General features: G+C 39.4%; 1 protein-coding gene and 1 long non-coding RNA gene across 3 annotated transcripts in view; one reads left to right on the top strand and one right to left on the bottom strand.

Moving 5' to 3' along the window:
• Nucleotides 1–15660, bottom strand: part of LOC148148958 (uncharacterized) — a 107025-nt gene extending 91365 nt beyond the window's left edge. The window contains exon 1 of the long non-coding RNA XR_015758449.1: nt 14572–15660. This is a non-coding gene — a long non-coding RNA (uncharacterized LOC148148958). The remainder of the gene's footprint in view (nt 1–14571) is intronic.
• Nucleotides 15661–15815: 155 nt separating this feature from the next.
• atf3 (activating transcription factor 3) overlaps nt 15816–22929 on the top strand; it is a 28564-nt gene continuing 21450 nt past the window's right edge. Inside the window, exon 1 of one of the 2 annotated variants that reach the window (XM_043695869.2) lies at nt 15816–15964. The gene's annotated coding sequence lies outside the window, so the exon portion shown is untranslated. Of the gene's footprint in view, nt 15965–15985; nt 16231–22929 lie in introns of those variants that run through there. The other variant, XM_043695871.2, reaches the window with a different exon arrangement.

Genomic DNA, 22929 nt, shown 5'->3' with positions numbered 1-22929 from the left:
CTGGTGCAATCACAGCGTCTGAATGGTGGTATATGAATAGGAAGGGTTTAGAGGGATATGGGCCAAGTGCTGGCAAATAGGATTAGATTAGGTTGGGAGATCTGGTAGGCATGGATGCTACAAGAATCGGTGCTGGGTCCTCTACTTTTTGCCATTTACATAAATGATTTGGATGCGAGCATAAGAGGTACAGTTAGTTTGCAGATGATGCCAAAATTGGAGGTATAGTGAACAGCGAAGAGGGTTACCTCCGATTACAACAGGATCTTGACCAGATGGGCCAATGGGCTGAGAATTGGCAGATTGGGTTTAATTCAGATAAAAATTCAGTCCAAAGATGTGCAGGTTAGGTGAAATTGGCCATGCTAAATTGCCCATAGTGTTAGGTGAAGGGGTAAATGCAGGGGAATGGGTCTGGGTGGGTTGTGCTTTGGCGGGGCGGTGACTAGACTGGGTTGGGATATCTGGTCGGCATGGATGGGTTGGACCAAAGGGTCTGTTTCCACGCTGTACATCTCTCTCTCTATGACTCTATTGGACCGAAGGGTCTGTTTCCGTGCTGTACTCTTCTGAGTTTATGACTCTAAATAGTTAGGGTCTGGAATGCACTACCTGGAAGTATGATAGAGGCAGCTTCAGTTGAGGCATTCAAGAAGGCATTAGAAAATGCAGGAAATTTGCACTAAAGTTAGAATGCTGAGAGACCAAGTGCAGATGTGATGGGCTGAATGGCCTAATTTCACACTATAATAGTTTTGAGAATATTTATACTTTGATTTGAATTAAGTTAATGCCTTCCCACAAAGTTCAGAACTGAGATTCTTGCTCCCAATGCTATGCCAATTTTACTTCTCTCATAACAGAGTTAACAACCTACCATGCAAATAACTGTTCTTAATTGTACTATGGAAGCCTTTTTGCCGTGTTTTCAAGAAGTCATGGTACACTATGTTGAACAAAGGCATCAAAAAGCTGATTGCTAGGAACTATCAGTCTTAAATTATCTTTTCAGTTAGCCAAAATATCTTTCATGTGTGAGTCTCATTTGCTAATAGTGTCTTTATGAGTGATGAAGGCTGGGAGTATTGATGTGGTAAATATGAGTTTTGGACTCCTGCCGCCCTTTCCTCCTTCAATGATCATTTTGGACTCTTCACATAGCAAAGCCCACAAACCACATCTGCAAAATTCATAATCCACCCCTCTCCCCAACCCCCACCACTATTCACCCTCTCCTCATCGACTGATTCATCTGGAAGGACTTGATACATTTTATTTAAAATAAAACAAATGAATTTTGTCTTGGTGACTCATTTTCAGAAATGTCCTGCTTTTGTTAAATGAGGGGAATGTGGTTGGCAAATGCTTCCTCTTAATAAACTTAGTGAAAAGTTATTGCTTTTAATATTTTATCTCAAAAATCAGATTCTTGAATTTGTTCAGATCCCTATGCTCAATTTAATATTTGTAGCATTGTTACATAATTCCCTCATAGCTAGCAGCAATATTCGAATCAGCAGAAAGCCCAATTGTGTGGCTTTTCTGGGTGACTGCTGAAGCTTTGGCAACTGAACAGGAGGGCATTCCATCATAGCATTAGTGTCTAATCATATATTTTTGTGGTCTATTCTAGCAATAAACATGAAGTTCAAGCTCACCAGTGACTCAACAAGTAGTAAATACCAAAGTCACATAAACTAGGCTAAGTCCTGAATTGTCCTGGTTTAGCTCAATATTTGCACAAATATTCTTGGCCTCACTGATTCCATGTTAATGATGAGAAGGTTGGATCGCAATCAATGACTGGAAAATCTATATGTGTGGCTGTTGATTGAGTTCGGGTCTGCTTCAATTATGGTATATCCTCTGCAGTTCACTGATGTGTTATAACTCACTTGCCTGCACTCATATAGGAGTTCATTCGGGAAAAGTACCAGAACTCAATCAACATAGTGCTGTAACCTAGCTTCAGGAACAAAGGAAGGGAGTGAATCAAAGTTCCGGAACTTGTTCCTGATGTAACTTATGGAATGGAATCCAGGAGCCAAAATATTGTGGAAATAAAAGTAATCTTGACAGGAGCTTAGAATCATCATTAGTAAATTGTCAGTCTATTTCCTATCCTGCCCAATTTTCTTTCCCATACTCCATTGTCATTTTTTAAAAATGTGTTTACTGGCTTGGGCAGCATTTATCATCCATCCCTATTTGGCCAGAAGGCAGTTAAGAGACAATCATATTGCTGTAGGATTGGAGAACATACAGACTAAACCAGATAGGTTTTTCCCAATAATCGGCAATGGATTCATGGGCATCAGTAGACTCTTAATTCCAAATTTCTGTTGAATTCACATCCCACCATCTGCCATGGCAGGATTCAAACCCAGGCCCTCTGAACATATGTGGGCCTCTGGACTAACAGTCCAGCAATAATACTATTAGGTCATTGCCTCTTCTACCTACATTGTGTTACATACATTTGGTCTTTGTGGGTGGTAGTCATTAGGGTGAGGGATGGCAATGCTGGGTGACGGCACATCTAGAGTGCAAAACTGGACAACATTGAAATCAGCCAAGAGGACTATCTTGTCCAATCTTGCACTTATTGCTTCTGATGCAGGCAGCGTACAAACTTCGTGCGAGTGGCTTATTCTAATAATCACGTACCTCAGTTGGGGGTAACAGGTTTTTCTGCAAGGTTGGTACCTCTTAAATTTAATCCGCATGGTCTAAAGCCAAACTGGATCTCCCAAAAGGAAGGAGTTGTCCTCCTATCAGGTTGGATGCCGATCATCATCACCATAGTTATTCGTGACCTTGTTGCCTGCCAGCTGGCAAGATCTCAGAGTTGCTTGAGGGCATTGAACAAAATCATCTGCAGTTTCTGCATTGAAAGTCAGCATCCGAACACCAGCTATGCTACAGCCATCGTTTATGAGCACAATGACAAACAAATCACCTGCAGGACAACTATCTGCACTTCACATATATTGCAGTGATGCTTTCACTCTGTATAATTATTCCAATGCAAGTATTTAATAATTTATAAATTTGTTTGTGGGCGCTGAGTGTCACCAGCAAGGCTGATGTTTGTTGTTCATGTCTAATTGCTTTTGAGAAGGTCAACTGCCTTCTTGAAGCACTGCAGGAGGGCATGTGGCTTGGATGGGAAATTGCAGGTTACAGTGATTCTTGCCTCTACTGCCTTTGCCTTTTAGATTTTGAAGGTGCTGTTGCAGAAACCTGAGTGAGTTGCTGCTGTACAACTGGCAGACAGTACTCATTAGTTCCACTGTTTGGCACAGGTGAAGGGGGTGAATATTTAACATGGTAGATGAGGTGCTGATCAAATGAACTGCTTTTACCTGCACAGTGTGAAAATTTTATGTTATTAGGATCACAGAGATTCAATCAAGTGAAAAGTACCCCATCATGCTCATGTTTTGTGCCTTTTAGATAGTGAAAAGTCTTTGAAAAGGTCAGGAGATAAGCACACAATTCCCAACCTCTGACCTGCTCTTGTAGTCACTGTATTTATATGGCTGATCCAGTCCAGTTTGTGGTCAATGGCAACATTACAACACGGTTTGGGCAAAAGGTTGTCAATCTAAAATATCAGGCTTCTTGGATATGATTATAATTTGGAATCATTTCTGGTCCCAATTCCATGTTGGCTGTATGAATGTCCACCTGGAATAGCTTCCTGGAAATGACAAATTTAGACACCACATCCAAGTTTGTTGTCCAATTAAGGATGGGGAACAGGGGTTAGGTCCTGAGATGGCAGGCCTACACCTTTGGAAAGACAGCAACTGCAGTGGCAGGAGTATGGTATGGTACAGCAGGATGGGGACTGCAAGGACATTTGACATACTTACTTTGATAAAATAAATGGTGTCCAGAGACTCCACATATTAGCTGGCAGCAGCAACTCTAGTTTGCTGATGTTTGTGGCTCTGACAGGGCTAATTGGCCTTCAGTGGAGGCTTGGGCCCATTGGCAGTTTCCCAAATCTGCTCACAATGGACTCATACTGTGGAAAGTTCCAGAGAAACTCAGCAGGGCTGGCAGCAACTGTGGAGACCAGAGTTCTCCTTTTGATTCTGGTATGTCTCTCCTTCGGAGCAGCTCAATAGACAGATTGGTTATTTACTATTGAGAGGTGTTTAGCCTCTGATGGTGATGGTGTGCCTTTGGGAAGATCGCCCAGGAAAAGAAACAGCTCAGCCACCTACCCAATGCTAATATTTCTCACTGCTTTCCCAATCCTACTTTCCAGCTCATCCTGGCAGCACGAAGAAGATTTTGCCCTCTAACATGATTCATCTCTTCTTGGGTGTTGGCCAACCTGTTAGGTATTTTCAGACATTTCTGTTTTTATTACCAATTTCCAGCATTGACTTTTTTTTTGTTCATGTCTCACAACACGGTCTTTTAGAAGGTAAGATTTCTATAATTGTTTTGATTTATATTTGGATTGTTTTGTAGTTATGAAAGTATCAGGGCAGCTTTCGTTTTCCTTACATGTCATCAATTTTTGTTCAATCACATAATTAACACGTTGCTAGTCATGCGATTAATACTTCTGCTACGAATGATTATATTGTTCTGTATCAGATAGCTTTTGATTGTTTCCAGCACCAAATATAATGCAAGTAGAACTATCCTTCAATTGCAGTTATTTAAAACTAAGGTTTTTGTTTTACAGAATTCTTCACAGAATGCCAGAAGTGAAACAGCATGGCATGCACACACACTTCCTGCTTCAGGAACCTTTGGGCAGTGATACTGTCTGGAACTGCCTTGTATGGAGAAGTTACAATGAGACATTAACCATGTTTGCTAAACACAGGTTTCACTAGCATGAATTGGATTGTATGAAGTCTCTGATTTCTTTGTTGGTACCTCAATATTAATTCTCCATGCCACTCTGTGATCTCCACAAATGTCAAGTTAGTGAAATGTTTCTTCAATTTATAACTGTTTCCAGCTGTGCCCGTTTTGTTCTTCTGAAGTCTAAAATCTTACGTAAAAGCAACTTGAAGTTGAGATTTTGGTTCCCTATGAATAACTATATCATAAAGTTGATGAACTAATTTATATTAATGATTTTTTTATTGACCAGGTATGACACCGAAAAGGCCTAACTAATGTTAAGCCCTACTGAAATGTCCCAAATCTGATGGAAATATTGACTTGCAAATTGAAATTCTGAACCAATCACTTTTTTTAAAGAAAAAGGTTGACTCGGTCTAGCTGGGTCAGTGACTCGCTTAAGCAAGCTGAGCGTTTCACTTTCATGAGTGTTAATTCACCTTCTCCGATTTGGAGATGCCAGTGTTGGACTGGGGTGTACAAAGTTAAAAATTACACAACACCAGGTTATAGTCCAACAGGTTTAATCGGAAGCACTAGCTTTCAGAGTGCTGCTCCTTCATCAGGTGGTTGTGGAGTATAAGATTGTAAGATATAGAATTTATAGCAAAAGCTGGTGTTGTGTGATTTTTAACTTTGTACATCTTCCCTGATGTTGACTTGTGCAGTAGTGAAACCTGGGGGTGTAATAATGTAACCTGCACAAGATCTAGATCAGATTTTTTTTGTGTTCCTCTGAAAGTGAACCAACACAGCATTGAATCAGTTGTGATTCGATTCACATCATTTATCTGCTTTAGACCGCAGTGAGGCAAATTAGTAACAACAAAAACCGGAAGTGTTGGAGAAATTCAGGAGGTCTGGCTGTACCTGTAGAGAGAAAAGCAGAATTTATATTTAGAGTCCAGTAACCCTTTGTGCCTTGGGTCTTCACTTTCCACTCCACCAGCCTCGGTACCCATAGGGTAAAAAGCTGTTGTTTCCACCACCTCCAGCAAGATACCACAACTAGACTCATGTTCCCCTCCTCTCTCTTGTCAGCATTCTATAAAGATCCTTTCCACCAAAACATTCTGGTACATTCCCAACACCACCTCTCATCCTCACGGCACCTTCTCATGCAATTGCAGAAGGTGCAACACTTATCCACTTACCTCCTCCCTCCTCGCTATCTAAGGCCCGAGACATACCTTCCAGGTGAAGCAGCGATTTACCTGCACTTCCATCAGTATAATTTACTATACTCACTGCGTCTCTTCTACACTGGGAGGACGAAACGTAGACTGGGTGATCACTTTGCCTATCACCTAAACTCCACCTGTGAAAACGCCCCAATCTTTCAGTTACCTGTCACTGCATCAAATCATCACATTCCCATGTCAACATTTCTGTCTCAGGCTTGCTGCAATGTTCCAGCAAGGCTTAGCCTGAAGAAACAATGTCTCATCTTTTCTGCCTTGGTATCTTACGGGCTGTAGGACTCAGCATTGAGTGTAATATTTTAGAGCATGCATAGCTACCTCTATGTTCATTACACTCCCCCACACCCCTAGGTCCTGTGTTGCATGGGTTGCTCCTTGCACAGCTAAACTATTTACAACTTCAAACATTTGCACTACTTATTAGCACCTGACCCAACATTTATGTCTCTCAGCTTATCATTAGTTCTCCCTTTATTTGCCTAGCCTTTTCTTTTCTCTCTTCTTCCCTTTCTCTCTGGTCACCACTTTACTCACTCCCATCAACAGTGTAAATACCATCATTTCCTGACTATTTTTAGTTCTTACAAAGGGTCACTGGACTCGAAACATTCACTCTGTTTTTCTCACTATAGATGTTTCCAGTCTGAATTTTTCCGGCACATTCTATTTTTGTTTCAGATTCCCAGCATCTGCTGTACTTTGCTTTTATTTTTAGCAGATAATTTATCAAATTCAATTAATTAACATTTGTTGCCTGAGCTTAAACGAATATTCTTTCTCTCCTCCAAAGCAGAACTTCCCCTGCAGTTTTCTGCCTTTTTTCTCATTGACTGCATTTTTAAATGTTCTCTTGCAAATGTTTCTCTCTGCCAAAACATCTATCTCAACTACTCGTATTGTGAGTGAACAAATTCCCTCAGGTTCAGACTTTTGGCAAAACAACTTCTGAATAGTTTATTTCACCATGTTTAATTTGACTGCTAATTTGGATAGCCTAGATTGATCCAGATAAACAAATCAATGAGAACATATATTTATATAGCATCTTGAAAGTAATGAAGCATCCCAATATTCTTCATACCAAGTCATGAAAGGAAGACTAAATATTTGGTCAGAAAGGTGGGCCTTAAGCAATACCTTTAAAGGAGGAAAGCATGGTATTGAGGTGGAGAAGAATAGGGACAGAGGACCAAAGCTTGAGACCAAGGCAACTGAAGTCTCAGCCACTAATCAAGGAACAATTAAAACTATGGATGCACAAAAAGCACAGAATTATAGGGCTGCAGGATTGTCAGCAGATTGTTGAATTGGAGGAGACTACAGAGATAGAAAGGGGAGTGATGTCTTGGAGGGATTTCAAATTAAGGATGAGAATTTTAAAATCAATTTCTTGCTTTACCAAGAACTGATGTTAGTCAGCAAACACGAGGATGATAGGGGATTGAGATTTGCAAGTTAAGGCCTGCCCTAGAGAGTTTTGGATGATCTCAGCTTTAAAGAGAGTAGAATTTGGGAAACCATCCAGGAATCATTTTGAATAATACTATAATTATTTTATTTTATATTTATATTCTATTGTATATCATAATATTTTGAGGAGGCAGTGATGTGGTAATTCAGACTCTCAGCTACTGTTGTAGGGACTTGGGTTCAAATTGCACCATGCCAGATGAAGTTTTAATTTAGTTCAGTAGAAATCTTGAATATAATGCTAGCCTGTTGGTGACCATTGAACCATTTCCAATTGTACTAGAAACTCATCTAGTTCATTAATGTCTCTGAGAGAAGGAAATCTGTCATCCTTACCTGGTCTGGCTTACATGTGACTCCAGATCCACAGCAATACAATTGACCCTTAACTGCCCCCTGGGTAACTAGGGTTGGACAATAAGTGCTGACTTAGCCAGAGATGCCCTCAACTCATGAACAAAAGAACAAAATTATAATATAATTGCAATATTGGATCTGGGTTTGGGTCTGGTGAGGTCAGGGTGGGATGTGCTGGTTCTGGCAGAAGGCTTGGGTTGGATCTAGAATGGTAGATTTGGGTCTCTATAGGGTTTAGTGTAGTTTAATAGTTATCTAGGAGTTAGAACAGTTCTAATTCCTGTAAACTTTCCTGGATAAGTCAATCAGAGCCCTTTGACTCTGACTCAGACTCAGAGTTGGGGACTTTTTTGTGGAGGATTCCAGGTCTGTCAGAAGCTTCCAAGTTAACACCAGGGGAGTCAGCTGTGTCCAGATTTCCACATAGTCCAATATGCAATTCCTGGTCTGTGTTGTTGCACTGACTATTTTCCTATTGGAAGATCTGAGTCAAACATTATTCTGTAAAATTAATTTACAAACTTGAAATGAGGTACAGATGTAACAAGGAAGGCAAATGGAATTTTGGCATTTATTGTGAAAGAAATATAATGTACAAGTAAGAAAGTGTTGCTGAAATTGTACAAGGCATCAGTGAGACCATAGCTGGAGTATTGTGTGCATTTTGGTCCCCTTACATGAAGAGGGATGTAATTGTATTGGGGATAGTTCAGAGAAGGTTCATGAAATTGATTCCAGAGATGAGAGGTTTGGCTTATGAACAAGGTTAAACAGTTTAGGCCTACATTCTGTGGAGTTTAGGAGGATCAGGGGAGATCTAAAAGTATATAAGCTGTAACAGGGGATTGACAAAGTAGACATAGAAAGAATGTTTCCGTATGTGGGGCACTCTAGAATGAGAGATTATAGTTTAAGGGTAAAGGGTAGCAAATTTAAACACAGATGATAGGGAATAGACAATTTTTTAATTAGTAATGGGTTGAAGGGTTGTAGGCAGGAAAGTGGAGTTGAGGCTGAGATAAGATCAGTTATAATTATATCAAATGGCAGATCAGGCTCGAGGGGCTGATTTGTCTACTAGGTCTACATTATGTTCTTATGATTGATATTGGAAGCTTTTTGAGCATTCTTGGATATACAGGTAACCTGCATAATATATGGAGACTGTAACTAGTATAGATGACAACGGGGAGCCAGTGAGTGTGGTTACTTGAACTTTCGGAAGCTATTGATAAAGTGCTATGCAAAGGATTAGTGTGCAAAATTAAGGCACATGAGATTAGTGGTAGTATGCTGACAGTTGTTTGGCAGGGAGGACACCAAGAAATAGGAATAAACAAGTCTTTTTCCAAATAGTGGGTAGTGACTAGTGGGGTACGACAGGGATCAGTGGCTGATTTTAGATAAAGGAAATGAATGTAATATCTCCAAGCTTGCAGATGACATGAAGCTGAGTGGGAGGATGAACTGTAAGGAGGATGCAGAAATTTTGATTTGGACAAGTTGAATGAATGGACAAATACGGGTTGGTAATGATTCGCCACAGCACATTTGCTGCTGCCGTTTAGCCACTGCCGGTTCGCCACCAGCATTTCTCCACTGGGGTCATTTTACCTCTGGAGACTATTTGCCACTGGAAATATTGTTTTCCCTCACGCCTATTCTTTCATACTTCTCAGTCCCCTTTATTTATACATCAACATAGTACATATTGATAAAAAGAGGTGAAATAAATATAATTTTATTGGTTTATACATAAAAATGAGTTACTAACACTTGCGGTGACGAATCATCCTCAGCAGCCAATGGGCGGTGGCGAAGCATTCTCGGCGGTGAAAGGGTAGTGGCTAATCGGCAGCGGCGAACGGTCCCATCCCGGCCAAATATATGGCAGATCAAGTATAATGTGAAATTATTCGCTTTGACAGCAAAATCAGAAAGATATCTGAATAGCAATAGATTGAGACAGGGGAAGGTGCAATGAGACCTGAGTGTGCTTGTACACCATCGCTGAAAGTAAATGTGCACGTAAAGCCGCAACCTTTCCACCTGAACCCTGGCAGTGAAGAAAGCAAATGCATGTTGGCCTTCAGAGTAACAGGATTCAAGTACAGGAGCAACAATGTCTTGCTGCAATTGCACAGAGCATTGGTGAGACACACCTGGAGTACTGTGTGCAGTTTTAGTCTCCTTATCCAAGGTAGGATGTTCTGGCTACAGAAGAAGTGTAACAACATTTTACCAGGTTGATTCCAGTGATAGCAGGATTGACTTATGAAGAGAGATTGGATCAGTTAGGATTTTAGAAGAATAAGGGGCGGTTCTAATAGAGAACTATAAAATTCTAACAGAACTAGACAAGGTAAATGCAGGAAAGATGTTTCTGATGACCAGGGAGTCCAGAACCAGGGGCCAGAGTGCAAGGATATGTGATGGGTCATTTAGGACTGAGATAGGAGAGATTTTGTCACCCAGGGAGTGGTGAGGCTATGGAATTCTCTACCACAGAAAGCCATTAAGGTGAAAACATTGAATGTTTTCAAGAAGGAGTTAGATATAGTTCGTGGGATTAAAGAATGTGAGAAAGTTGGTCCAAGGTACTGAGTTGGATGATTGGACATGATCATATTAAATAGCAGAGTAGACTCAAAGAGCCAAATGTGTACTCCAACTCCTATTTCCTATTAGATTAGATTCCTTACAGTGAGGAAACAGGCCATTTGGCCCAACAAGTCCACATCGGCCCTCCAAAGAATAACCCACCCAGACCCATTCCCCTACATTTACCCCTGACTAATGCACCTAAAACTATGGGCAATTTAGCATGACCAATTCATCAAGTCCTTATGTGTAAAATAGTATCACCTCTTTCCAGACCACTGGGACTGTAGGCTTCATGCTTTTAATGTAGAGCAGGTACAAAAATTTTCTGAGATAGAGGGAGGACCTGGAGGAAACCCACACAGACACGGAGAGAATATGCAAACTCAACACAGACAATGGCCCAAGGCGGGAATTGAACCTGGGTCCCTGGCGGTGGGAGGCAGCAGTGCTAACCATTGTGCCAACCATTGACATTATTTTCTGTTCATAATGTAACACAGCACTGGAGGAAGTATTTGCCATTTTATTTTAATAGCCAAATCTATTCATAGTTAATCAAATTAATAACCTGATCATATTTTACCTACTGTAAATCAAACACATACTGTTGGAAAGTCCCTCCTTCATTGAACGTTGAATGCTCATGGAACTTTTTTTTCAAAAATGCCTTGGGAAATTTTACTTTAGAAATAATATTAAAATCTCCAATGCATCAGTAGTTCTAATACATTAGAAATTATGAAATATTAAATGGAAGCTTTGGGAAAGCCTAGGCATTTCAATTCAGGTGAGTGAGTATTAAATGATTAATCAAAGTTAATGGAATGAGTTAACACACTGTTCATTCATTTTCTGAAACCCAGGATTAAGACTAAATTATTGGGTTGAATGGCTTCTTTGTTTGTTCATGAAACTGATTCAATAGAAGATCAATCATATCTGTAATCTAGAAATCCTAGAGGATTAGTCCTTTCTCTAAGATGTCTGCTTTTCAAAATTCAAGAATCATTTTCAAGTCTTCTAGAATGTCTGTCCTGTGTTTTAGAATGGCCAGATTTCTCATACTTATATTCATCAAGTCCTTATGTGTAAAATAGTATCACCTCTTTCCAGACCACTGGGACTGTAGGCTTCATGCTTTTAATGTAGAGCAGGTACAAAAATTTTCTGCTCCCATCCCACAGTAGGTAGATATACGTACAAATGTGGACAACTTTAGAAAATTTACCTTTAGAAAATTTTGATCAGGAAAGTCGCAAGAATGGATGATGGATGAAGTAAAAATTTCACATTCATACAAGTATACCATGGCTTCAATACAACAGCAGAAAAAGACATACCACTTATCATGAACATTTTTTGGAAAGCTGTGGGAAACTTGTTCATGATGTTATGATAAACATTCAATAAGTTACACAGTAGCAGGGTAATTTGCTGAGGTGAGGACACAGAAAATCTAGCCTGTGGTCTCAGGGATCCCCCTCCTTCCCCTACTCTCTGCACTTTCTTTAATGTCTTCACAGCTTCCGTAAAGTGTGGTTCCAAGTTTATTCCAGTTGAGGCTGAACCAACGTGTTATACAGGTTTATTGTAATTTCCTTGCTTTTGTACTCTTTGGCCCTTTTTATAAAGCCCAGGATTTACGTGTTTTGTAAACTGCTGTCTAAACCTGCTCCATTTTCTTAAATGATTTATGCATTTATACACGTAGTTCCCTCTGGCCCTGCACCTTCTTTAAAATTGTAGCTTTTACTTTGTTTTTTTACACAAGCTTCTTCAGATATCACAAACTGTCCATAGATAGGTTCACACTTGCTCTAATGGTGTGAAACATGAATTCCACATATCTCCTAGAAAGTGAAGTCTGCATTGGAGAATCCCCAGTCAGCAAAAAAAAATCAAGACTACAGCGGCATAATTAAAGTCAGACAACACTCTTGGGATAGATGGCATTCCAAAAACAAGGATGCAAATCCTGGATATGTTTACAGATCTGTTTACAGCAAGTTGGAGGAAAGTGGAATTGCCTCAGAACCTTGGAGATGCAGCGATTGTCTCCCTCTTCAAAGACAAGTGAAAAAAATCTGATTGTTGAAACTACGTAGGCATTACCTTACTCTCCTTTTCAGGTAACTGATCGATGAGGAATTGCTAAGCATTGACCCACTACATTATCCAATATCTTTTAGCAGGGTGGTTCAGATAGTAATGCGTTGACAAATCTTCAACCATGAAAATCGTAAGTAGCTGTGTTTGGGTAACATCACCCAGCAGTACTTTTAGAAGAATTGTTGGCTTGTAATGAATCTAAACTTGCACTTCAGATCAAAGATGCACAAGCAATGGTGATATGCTTTGTATGGTTGTTAATATCTCGTTTATTGAAAAATGACTCTGCCACTTTGAATGCTTTGGCTTTAGCATGTATCTTCTACATTATAAAGTAAAAGATATTCTATCCAATAATATTAACAGTTTACTGTAAGTAATTGTCTCTTAATGAACATTTAGTGAATATGATGTCTCCACAAAGTAACACATACCTTCAAAATGCATAATAAATGTGACTTTAAAGTTCTGATAAAGTGAGGATAAGGAATTCTATGGCTATTTAAGTGAAATCAATAAGCGTGGTCTCTTTAGACACACATTTGATTGACAACCTATGGACAACTGAAGAATATAAATAATACTCAATAACATAGGATTCTCAGTTGCATTTCTGGAAAGCGCCTTCCAACAAATGGTAATTAAAAATTTAGTTTTTTGGAGTCCTTCTGAAATTCTGTCCCAACAACAAAACTATGTGAATACTCTAAAACAACCATATATATTTCTACATATTGAACTTCTTAGAACTGCTTGCACTGGGAATATTGAGACATTTACAGACATTAATATTTTAAAGGGATTTGTGAAAGCAGAGGAAACAAAATCAAGACAAAATCATTTGGAAGAAATGTTTGAGAAAATCTCAATGTTTTGTCGAAATGTCTACGCTCAAATGGGAGACTAGTAAACTTACGAAACAGATCAAAATAAAGTCAGAAGAATAGTTGGCCATTACTCAGAGAAACTCACCTGTGTGTTATAATTGGTTGAAAATTGTGGTGAAAACCAAATTATTTTTGAGGGGCAATGAAAAGACTGCAAAAGGGGAGCAGGGGGGGAATTGTGTGTGTGCAGCTGCTCATCCATTTAACACTGAACTCTTAACTGAAACATTTGAAAGGTGGGGGTGGGAGTTACTAGTGTTGCGAAATCTTCTAACTTATATTCCACAAAAAAAGTTCTAAATTTGTTTTTTCCACTTTGCTATTATACTTAAAGTTGTGACAAAGTTCATTTGATGTCTGTCTCAAAGGATTTCTATAGCTTAAAAGCATTGCGACTGTAATTTAATAGACGCAAGGTGCACTCAACACCGGACCCTAAATCCAAGTTGCCTATATTGGGGATTGTGGTTTATCCTGATTAGAAAACCAACAATGAACTTCTCCTGCCTTATGTGCAACTGACTGACAATCAACCAAGAACTTACCATTCAATAATCAGAACACAAATATAAAACTTAAATTGTAAATATTCAAAAGTCATTAAAATTACAATTTAGGCTACTGTGTCAAACAGACTTGAACAGGAAAATAACAACCGTTTCCTCGTAGGAAGCACCAATGTTAATACCTATGAGTCTTGCGTTGTCGCCTCTAATGTTCTCTCTATGCCTCTCTATGTAAATTTAAACCTCTATTTATAACTACGCTATTTAATGTCCACTTTATACCAGGAAATTTGGAACTGCTATTAAGTAAGGGAAACATTGTACAAAATGTACATCAATAAACACGTCCCTAAAAGATCAGAATAGTCGATTACATATTGAACTGCTAACAAACGTTTGAAGAAGTGAATGTACAATAATCCCGAAAGACGAACGTTTCGACTTCCGTTTTTTTTCAAGCATTTCTTACGTAATTCCAAAGCGTGAATGACTAATTTCACCAATATCGGGTAAATTCCTCAAAATCTGACATTCGACGAGGCATAATTAAACATTACTTACCTTTGTAAAGGAACCCAGGTCATCAAATTCCCTTTTCAAACTTTGTTGACTACTACAGAAGAGTTGTGATCTCTCTCAGAGTCTGGTGAATTTATGTGGGACTCCGATCTATTCAATGAATAAACGCGCTATAAAGAGCAGTGATTGAGGGGATAACGCCGTGGAAACAAATTCCACCATTCGTAGTCATAAAAAACAAGTCAATTCAATGATCACATAATACATAACAGACCATCAGATGCCAGCAATATACAGTCAGTCATCAGTTTTAACATGCGTTTGCATGTTTTTAAGGTATGAATAAGCGGATAGGGAGGTTCGAATCAGTGTAAAGGTCAAAATCAGCGATACTCAGTGATCATGGTAATTACGGAGTTTCTGAAGTCTAATTTTCTCCAAGAAATACCTAGAAACAGTTCTGCGTTGATGCTGTTTTAAATTAATTTTAATTTGGAGTACGAATTATATACTGAATTCGTACTGAGTTTTATATTGGAGTACTGGTTATTTCAGGTTGGCAGTTTGAAAAATAATCGAACCAACTTTTTGAGATCCTTTGATCAAAGCCTTTTTTGTGTAATCAACAATCTGTACTATCTGGGCGTTATACTGTAATATAAGGATTTGCTAAAGTAATGTTATAATGATTGTTACATTCTGTTGGGCTGATTTTGTTTTTGTTCCACAATTTCAGTTACAGGTCGTAACTTCTGGAGAATAAATATCCCGGTTAGATATCCGGGATTTTGCCAGAGCTTTCAATTCTAGGAAATGGAAAAAAAAGCTACATGCTTTGAATTCCTATTTCTGAAGTGGCTTGTCAGGTTTCGATTTGCCCCGCTTCATAAAACACAAGAAATGATACATTAGAAAATGTATCTGTGTCAAAGAAAAGCCGCGCAGTCAGCACGAAGGAGTCTATAATTGTTCACAAAATGAGATACATATTTTCGAAAACAACAGTGTCCTGGAAATCTCTTGTCTGTTTTAAATAAGCAGCCTAAAGCTCAGTGTTCAGCTCGTTTCCACATCAGATGCCTGCTATCTACGGTCATTTCGCTGCTCGGGGCCACATTTCTTCATTACTATGCCATCGCTGACTTTAATCAAACTGATGTGATCCTCTTATGGTGCGGGCAGCTCAGTTTCCTTGGATTGGGGTTGGTTGCATCACCAACGAGAAAGCTTCCCTTCTCTATAAATAGAATGACGTCAGGGGACTGGGCTTGTAAATACCAGAGGCTCGCACTCACTGTATATAAAGGCAGTGATGCAACCCCGAGCGGTGTTCCGCAAGTATTCGAAAAGCTGGAGAGACTCGACTGCTGGATATAGAGAGGCCGCCGCTTCTTCCGCAGCTGAGATTAGCCTCCGTCCCGGGGCAGGGCGTTAGGTAAGTGCCCCCCAGTGCCAGCAACTCGACCCCCTACCCCAGCACCAGAGCCTGGTGACAGGGAGCCGGGGAAGCCCGGGCCAACCGGGGGTTGATCAATAGTGATGGCCACACTTTCGTACTTTTTATTGTTTTCCGCCTGAGTCGAAAAAATAGCCGAGAGTCCAACTGGGTCTGGGATCTGGACGGGTTCGTGTTTTGTGTGTGGGATCCGTCCACAAGCGGGAATCATGAACTCAGGGAGTGATTGCTCCATCTAGTACTCGGTGGGTAAGGAGGCTCTTGTTTTAATCAGGTCTTTCTGCTTCGCGATAACTTGTTAGTTTTGAATGAGCCTTCACTCTTGACAGATCACTGTGCGCCAGGTTCTTAAGCGGGCTTTTCCTTTTTCTCTCACTTACTTTCCCCCCGGGAAAGAAAATGTGGCAAGTTATTATTTTCACCAGTGCCTTCTGGCTGTAGAGTTGTTATTTTAGGGGTTTGTGAACAGACCCCTCCCCATTATAAAGTAACCCAACGGCCCCAGATCTGCTTAGTCAGAAGAGCAACGTCAGTGGTCAGATGACATTGGAGGAGGTTTCTTGTAAAAAGGGTTGAAGTTCCCCAATCGTTTACTGGCTACAGTTAGTTCCAAAGTTCATAAGTTGTACTGCCCGTATGTGTACACATGGCGGAGACGTTGAGGATAGCACATCTGACAAGTGGGCGGGCTTTACAATACTATAGATCATTAAAGAGGTTATAGCTGGGTGCTTGAGGGCTGGGGTGTATCTCAAGGTAATCGGGAATCGTCAGCATGGTTTTGTGAAAGGGAAATCACTTTTAGTCAATTTATTTAATTTCTTTGAAGGAGTAACTTGGTCCTCTTGTCGTGCAGTGGTAGTGCCTCAATCCCTGCACCAACAGGCCTGAGTTCAAGTCCCACCTGTTCCGGAGGTGTGTAATAACATCTCTGAACAGGTTGATTAGAAAAATAAGTTAAATTAAAAACAAATGAAAGAGTAGCTTGTGTTGAACTAAAAGGGGAGCCTGTCAATGTACTGTACTGGATTTCCTGAAGGCATCTGACAAGGTCATGTAGTCATTATAGAGCACCTGGCTCATATTCCCCCATACCCTTCCTATTCATATACCCATCCAGATGCCTCTTAAATGTTGCAATTGTACTGGTCTCCACCACTTCCTCTGGTTATAAAAGGTTATTGCATAAAGTACGGTGTGAATATATCATCAGGGAGTGAAGATTGACCAACTGACTGGAAAGATACAGAGAATGTCCATAACTGGGTCTTTTTCTGCTCAGCAGGATGTTGATGAGTGAAATCCTACAGGAGTCTGTGTTGGGGTCTCAGTTTTTTACAACTTGTATCAATGAGTTAGATGAAGAAAGCATGGTCACTAAATTTATAGGTAACACAAAATAGGTAAGAATGTATGTTGTGAAGAGGACATTGCAGTCAGATATAGATAGGAGAAAGTGAGAACTGCAGATGCTGGAGATCAGAGTTGAGAGTGTGGTGCTGGAAAAGTACAGCAGGTCAGGCAGCATCCGAGGAGCAGGAGAGTTGACGTTTCGGGCATAAGCCCTTTATCAGATATAAATAGTTTAGTTTGAGCTAGTGGGTGAAATCGTGGCAGTTGGAATTTAACATGGGAAAATGTGAAGCTGTTCACATGGTTTAACAAAGCAGAGAGTGCCTGCAGAAATCCAGTGTAGAGAGATCTGTATCAGTGGTTCTCAAACTTGTCTTTCTGTGACCCTGTTTCAAAGCTTGAAAATGATCACAGATCCTAGGTGAGAATAGAGAGAAGGAGGATGAGAACCTGAGAGTGCCGGGGTCACCGGCACAGTTGACATGGCGATCATTACCCCAAAGTCTAAACTCGCAATCCGACTTGGGGTCTTGACCTCCACTTTGGATCACTTTAGTCAAGGTGATCTAGTATATGAGTCACAAAAGGATAGTATCAAGGTACAGCAAGCAATGAAGAAGGCTATGGGGCTATCATTTATTACACGAGGAATTGAACAGAAAACTAATTATACAAGGCATTGGTGAGACTACATCTTGAATAATGTTTATGTTTTGATCTCCTTATTTCTGGAAGTTTATAAATACATTGGAAGAGATTTAGAGGTTTACTGGAGTGATACCTGGAAGAGCAGGTTGTTTTATGAAGATAGGTCAGACAGACTGGGTTTGTTTCTACTGGAGTTTAGAAAAATGAAGGGTGACTTAATTGATGTATGTAAGATCCTAATTTGTCTTGATAAAAGTGAATGTGGGCCAGGATGTTTTCCTTTTGTGGTTGAGTCCAGAGCTAGGGACCAATGTTTAAAAATTAGTAATTGTCCTTTCAGGACAAAGAAAGAGGGAATTTCTTTTTCTACGATTGCTCAACTTTGAAACTTTCTACCTTGGAAGATGGTAGAGATGGACGTCCTAGAATAATTTTAAGGAGGTGAGGTGGATAGATAATTGTTAGGTCAGGGAATCAGATGTTATTGTGGGTAGATGAATATGTGGAATTCTGAGTAAATCCAGAATTGAAAGCTGCCATGATAAAAAAAGATAGTAATATATCTATGTGAATTTGTCTAGTACATGTAACTGGTGACTGATTTGCTGGTGGATACTGAATTCTGACTTGATTATCTGTGAGGGCTTCCAAAATATAGTGGCAATGTTGCTTCTGAGTGATTCAGTTTTGTTTTCCACATATTTAGTCATCCTAGTTATTGGAAACTCCCAGTGATGACACCATATGTGCTTTGGAGAATTTAACAGATAGTCCATAAGTTTCCATGTCAAAGCATAGTGCAATTATAAGAAAGGAAGAGAGACTGCCATTTATATAATATCTTTCACAACCCTGGGATGTCCCATGTTGGTTTTACAGATCAGTGAGTACTTTTGGAGTGCAGTCACAGTTGCAGTGTGAGATATTGTATCAAATTGCAAACAACATCACCCATAAGCAATAAAGTGATAATAATCAGAAATTTATTTTGATTAATTTGATTTGAGGGAATACGAATCAACAGGACATCAGACGTAATTCCCGTGCAATTCTTCAAAAGTGTGACAGGAGCTTTAACATCCACCCTAGAAGAGAGACATGGTTTGGTTTAGGATGTCATCTAAAAGACAGTAGCTCTGTCAGTCCAACATTCCCTCTATAATGCATTCAATTTTCAGCTTGAATTTTGTGTTTAATCCTTGGAGTGGGACTTGAACCCATAACCTTTTGACTTAAAGACCATAATGCTACCAACTAAGCAATCGCTGACATGTATGTTGTGAAAATATTCGTTCAGTTAACACAATTAAATGATTTGAAAATGGGATGTTGGTGGGAAAGGGTTGTACTTGGGTAAATGATGGAATGCCAAGTAATATACTTGCTGATGTGCCTCAAGAATGTTCCAGTATTTAAGATTCCACTTTCTACCTCTTTTTATAATACTTCATATCCTCTGACAAAGACATGAATATTTCTAGCTGATGTTTGATTATTGTGTCACATTATATTTTCATTTTTACATAACATCATTACAATACTAATAATTATACTATAATTGTAGGACTTATAACTACATGCTTCATAAGGAAATACTTAATTTATTCAGTTCAGCTTTTACTTTCTATTCTGTAGAAAGTTAAACACTGAATGCAATAACTGTGTCGTTTTCTAATTTTCTAATTTTCCCACCTCACTCAATATACAGAACCTTGTGATATCATTTTTTGTATTGTGGTATTGTAGTTGTAGGAATATTAAAATATCTACCTTTCTATTAGTCTTTTCACAACTTCAGAAGATTCTCCTCCAGGTGCTCTAGTTTCCTCCCACAGTCCAAAGATGTGCAGGTTAGATGGATTAGTCATGCGAATCTGCCCAAAGTGTCCAGGGATGTGTCGGTGAGGTGAATTAGCTATGAGAAATGCAGGGATAGGGTAAAGGGGTGCATTTGGGTGGGATGCTCTTTGGAGGGTCAGTGTGGACTTGATGGGCTGAATAGCCTGTTTCTACACTGCAGGGATTCTATGATTTCTATCAAAAATGCTTTAAAATCAATGATGTCATTTTGAAGTTAACTTTTGTAAGAAACATGACAGCCAATGTGCACACAGCAAGCTCCCATAAACAACAATGTAATGGTTCGATAATCTGTTTTAGTGATATTGATTTCATAATTTTTGGGAGAATGCCAGGAACAAACTCAAGCTGATTTTCAAAATAATCGTGTGCCCACTAGAGGACAGAGAGGGCATCAGTTTAAAGTTTCATCTGAGAGATGGTACCTTTTAACAGTGCTGTAATGGTACTGTACTTCCTTAGTACTGTAATGGTACAAGGGCCTAAATTGTTGAGTACAAGTCCCGCAGTGGTTAAACTTCTGTCCTTTACATCTGAGGCAAGAGTGCTACCATTGTCCCTGGCTGACACTATGGAGAATGTATGGCTATCATGATCAAATTTCTCACTGTAAAGCATGTAAACTCATGGAATGCCCTGTGGCAATTCACTCTTGGTTCTGAAAAGTGAGTCTGCCTCAGATTATCCTGGAAGGATAAATGATCTCAAATGATTGAGTAACGGATGCAGCTAGCTGTTTCAAGCTGCTATAATGTACCAGTGACACAGATGGTGTTTGCCACCAATAAGATGCTGCCATCAAGCCAAAAAGATGTTCTGCCTATCGCACAAATAAGCAATGTGGTATGTGAATTTTAGTTCTGGTGTGATTCCATCACAGTATATACATTGTACTGGCAAGTTGTATCGAACAGCATGTCCCTCTGCTGTTCTTAACAAGCAAGGTACTGACCATAGCCAATCAACCCACGCTTGCAAAACTCATCATACTGTATCTAACATTAGACATGTTTCTCTAATTGGAAAACATTTGTTGGATAATCCTGAATGTGAGGGGAATTATTCTGACCAACAATTTAGGATTGTCAGGGTGAAAGTGAGGAGTGCAAATGCTGGAGATTAGAATCGAGAGTGTGGTGCTGGAAAAAGCACAGCAGGTCAGGCAGCCTCTGAGGAGCAGGAAAATCAACATTTCGGGTGAAAGCCCTTCAGGAAATTTAGGATTGTCAGTCAGGCTCTCAATGTGGTACACAAGCATGTACTGGAAGCTACGAATATAAATACACAAGTCCCTGTTCTTTGCAGACTTAGGGAACATGTACATGTACTGTACACATATAAAGTCAACAAAGTAGGTGACAACCGTGCACTGGTTTGTTTTTCAGAGCAAAGCACTGAACAATCAGAATCCAGCTACCTGTTTTAAAATTTGGCAAAGCCTCACTATTCACTGTATATTAGCACTAATGGGTGCATTCGCCATGGCAATGCTTCTGCCAATCAGAGTCCACGTGACAACCAATCAGCACTCTTCTGTCACACAGTATAAATGTTTGTCTCCTCCCCTTCAATTTGTAATCTTGTAAAGTGTCCTGATGAATGCAAGATAAAAAGCTTTGACAAAATGACGGTTTTCATCTGATTGAAGATAAACTTGTAAATCAATAATCCTGGAGTGATCAGTTTGACTGGACTATGAAATGTCAGAATAAAAAAGCTATGTTGCCATTGTTATTACAGAATAATTGCATCACATATTTCAGAGGTATACTGTAAGCAAGGAATTACCATTTGTCAGTGGTGGGGAATATAGTAAACTAATGTCCAGGAGATGAAGAACTTAATATAATTAAATGTAATATACAGTGCATTCCTAATTCAAGATCAACAGAAGAAAGGAGAAATCATAATTCATAATTATGATCAAATGCCATTATCAGTGAAGCAGTCATTCCAATTTGAATGTTTTTTGAAATGTCTTTTAAGATCTTGATTGTTAGTTTACAAAAATAACACAAAGCTGGTGCTCACTGATTAGCACTGCTGCCTCACATTGCTAGGGACCCAGGTTTGATCCCCACCTCAGGTGACTGTCTGTGTGGAGTTTGCACATTCTCCTGTGTCTGCATGGGTTCCCTCCCATAATCCAAAAGACGTCCAAGCCAGGTGAATTGGCAATGCAAAATTGCCTATAGTGTTAGATGCCTTAGTTGGGGGTAAATGTAGGATAGGGGAATGGGTCTGGGTGGTTTACTCATCAGAGGGCAGGTGTTGACTTGTTGGGCCAAATGCCCTGTTTCCACATTGTAGGGAATCTAATCTAATGCATTATTGTGGGTTAACATTAACCCAGCAAAGTAGGACCAAGGGTTAATTTCTTCTAGTTAAATATGATCTTACAGGGGATGAGTATTAGTGCCTTTGCTATTGCCAATCTTTTAAATTGCTGATGTGTTCGGTACAGGAAATTCCATAAACTGTAGTCATTATCTTTTTATGAGTAATGGTGGGAGAGGAAAAGTACAATTTACTGAGTCATTGTCAGTTAGTAACCGAGTTTGAAGGTCAAAATGAACTTTGTGATTGTATTTTAAATTAATTCAATCCAGGGCTTTGTGTTTCATATTAGGATTTGATAAAACCTGTTGTATACATGACAAATCTGCCACACAAATTAAAGTTCCTATTTCATTTGTGGTTAGACTAAAACTGTCACAGCTAAATAAACTTTATTGTCAAAGATTTTCCTGACAGCTGATTGAATAGCATTTACAACTGGCCATTGTTCTAATCCTTCTGTGCTTGTGTGTATGCAATAAATGAGAGAAGCAAATGTGATTATTGTAGTTACCTGGAATATCTGTGACAATGGAATAAGCATATGGTATTAAAATAGAAATGGAATGCATCGATACTAGTAATTGAAAATAAAATTTTTAAAATGTGTGAAATTTGATTTGGGATTGGATGGAGACAAATAAGCGAACATTTTTAATAGTACCCTTTATCAGACCACTTATGATTTTTTTGCCTCATGATTTTGCAATTGAGAAAAAAAATCCTGTTTGCATTAGCTGGTACAT

This window comes from Chiloscyllium plagiosum, unplaced genomic scaffold, assembly GCF_037043375.1.
Source record: "Chiloscyllium plagiosum isolate Xiang-an unplaced genomic scaffold, Cpla_swu_hap1 HiC_scaffold_10, whole genome shotgun sequence".
Classification (NCBI taxonomy): domain Eukaryota; kingdom Metazoa; phylum Chordata; class Chondrichthyes; order Orectolobiformes; family Hemiscylliidae; genus Chiloscyllium; species Chiloscyllium plagiosum.
This window is presented reverse-complemented; position numbering and strand designations above follow the sequence as displayed.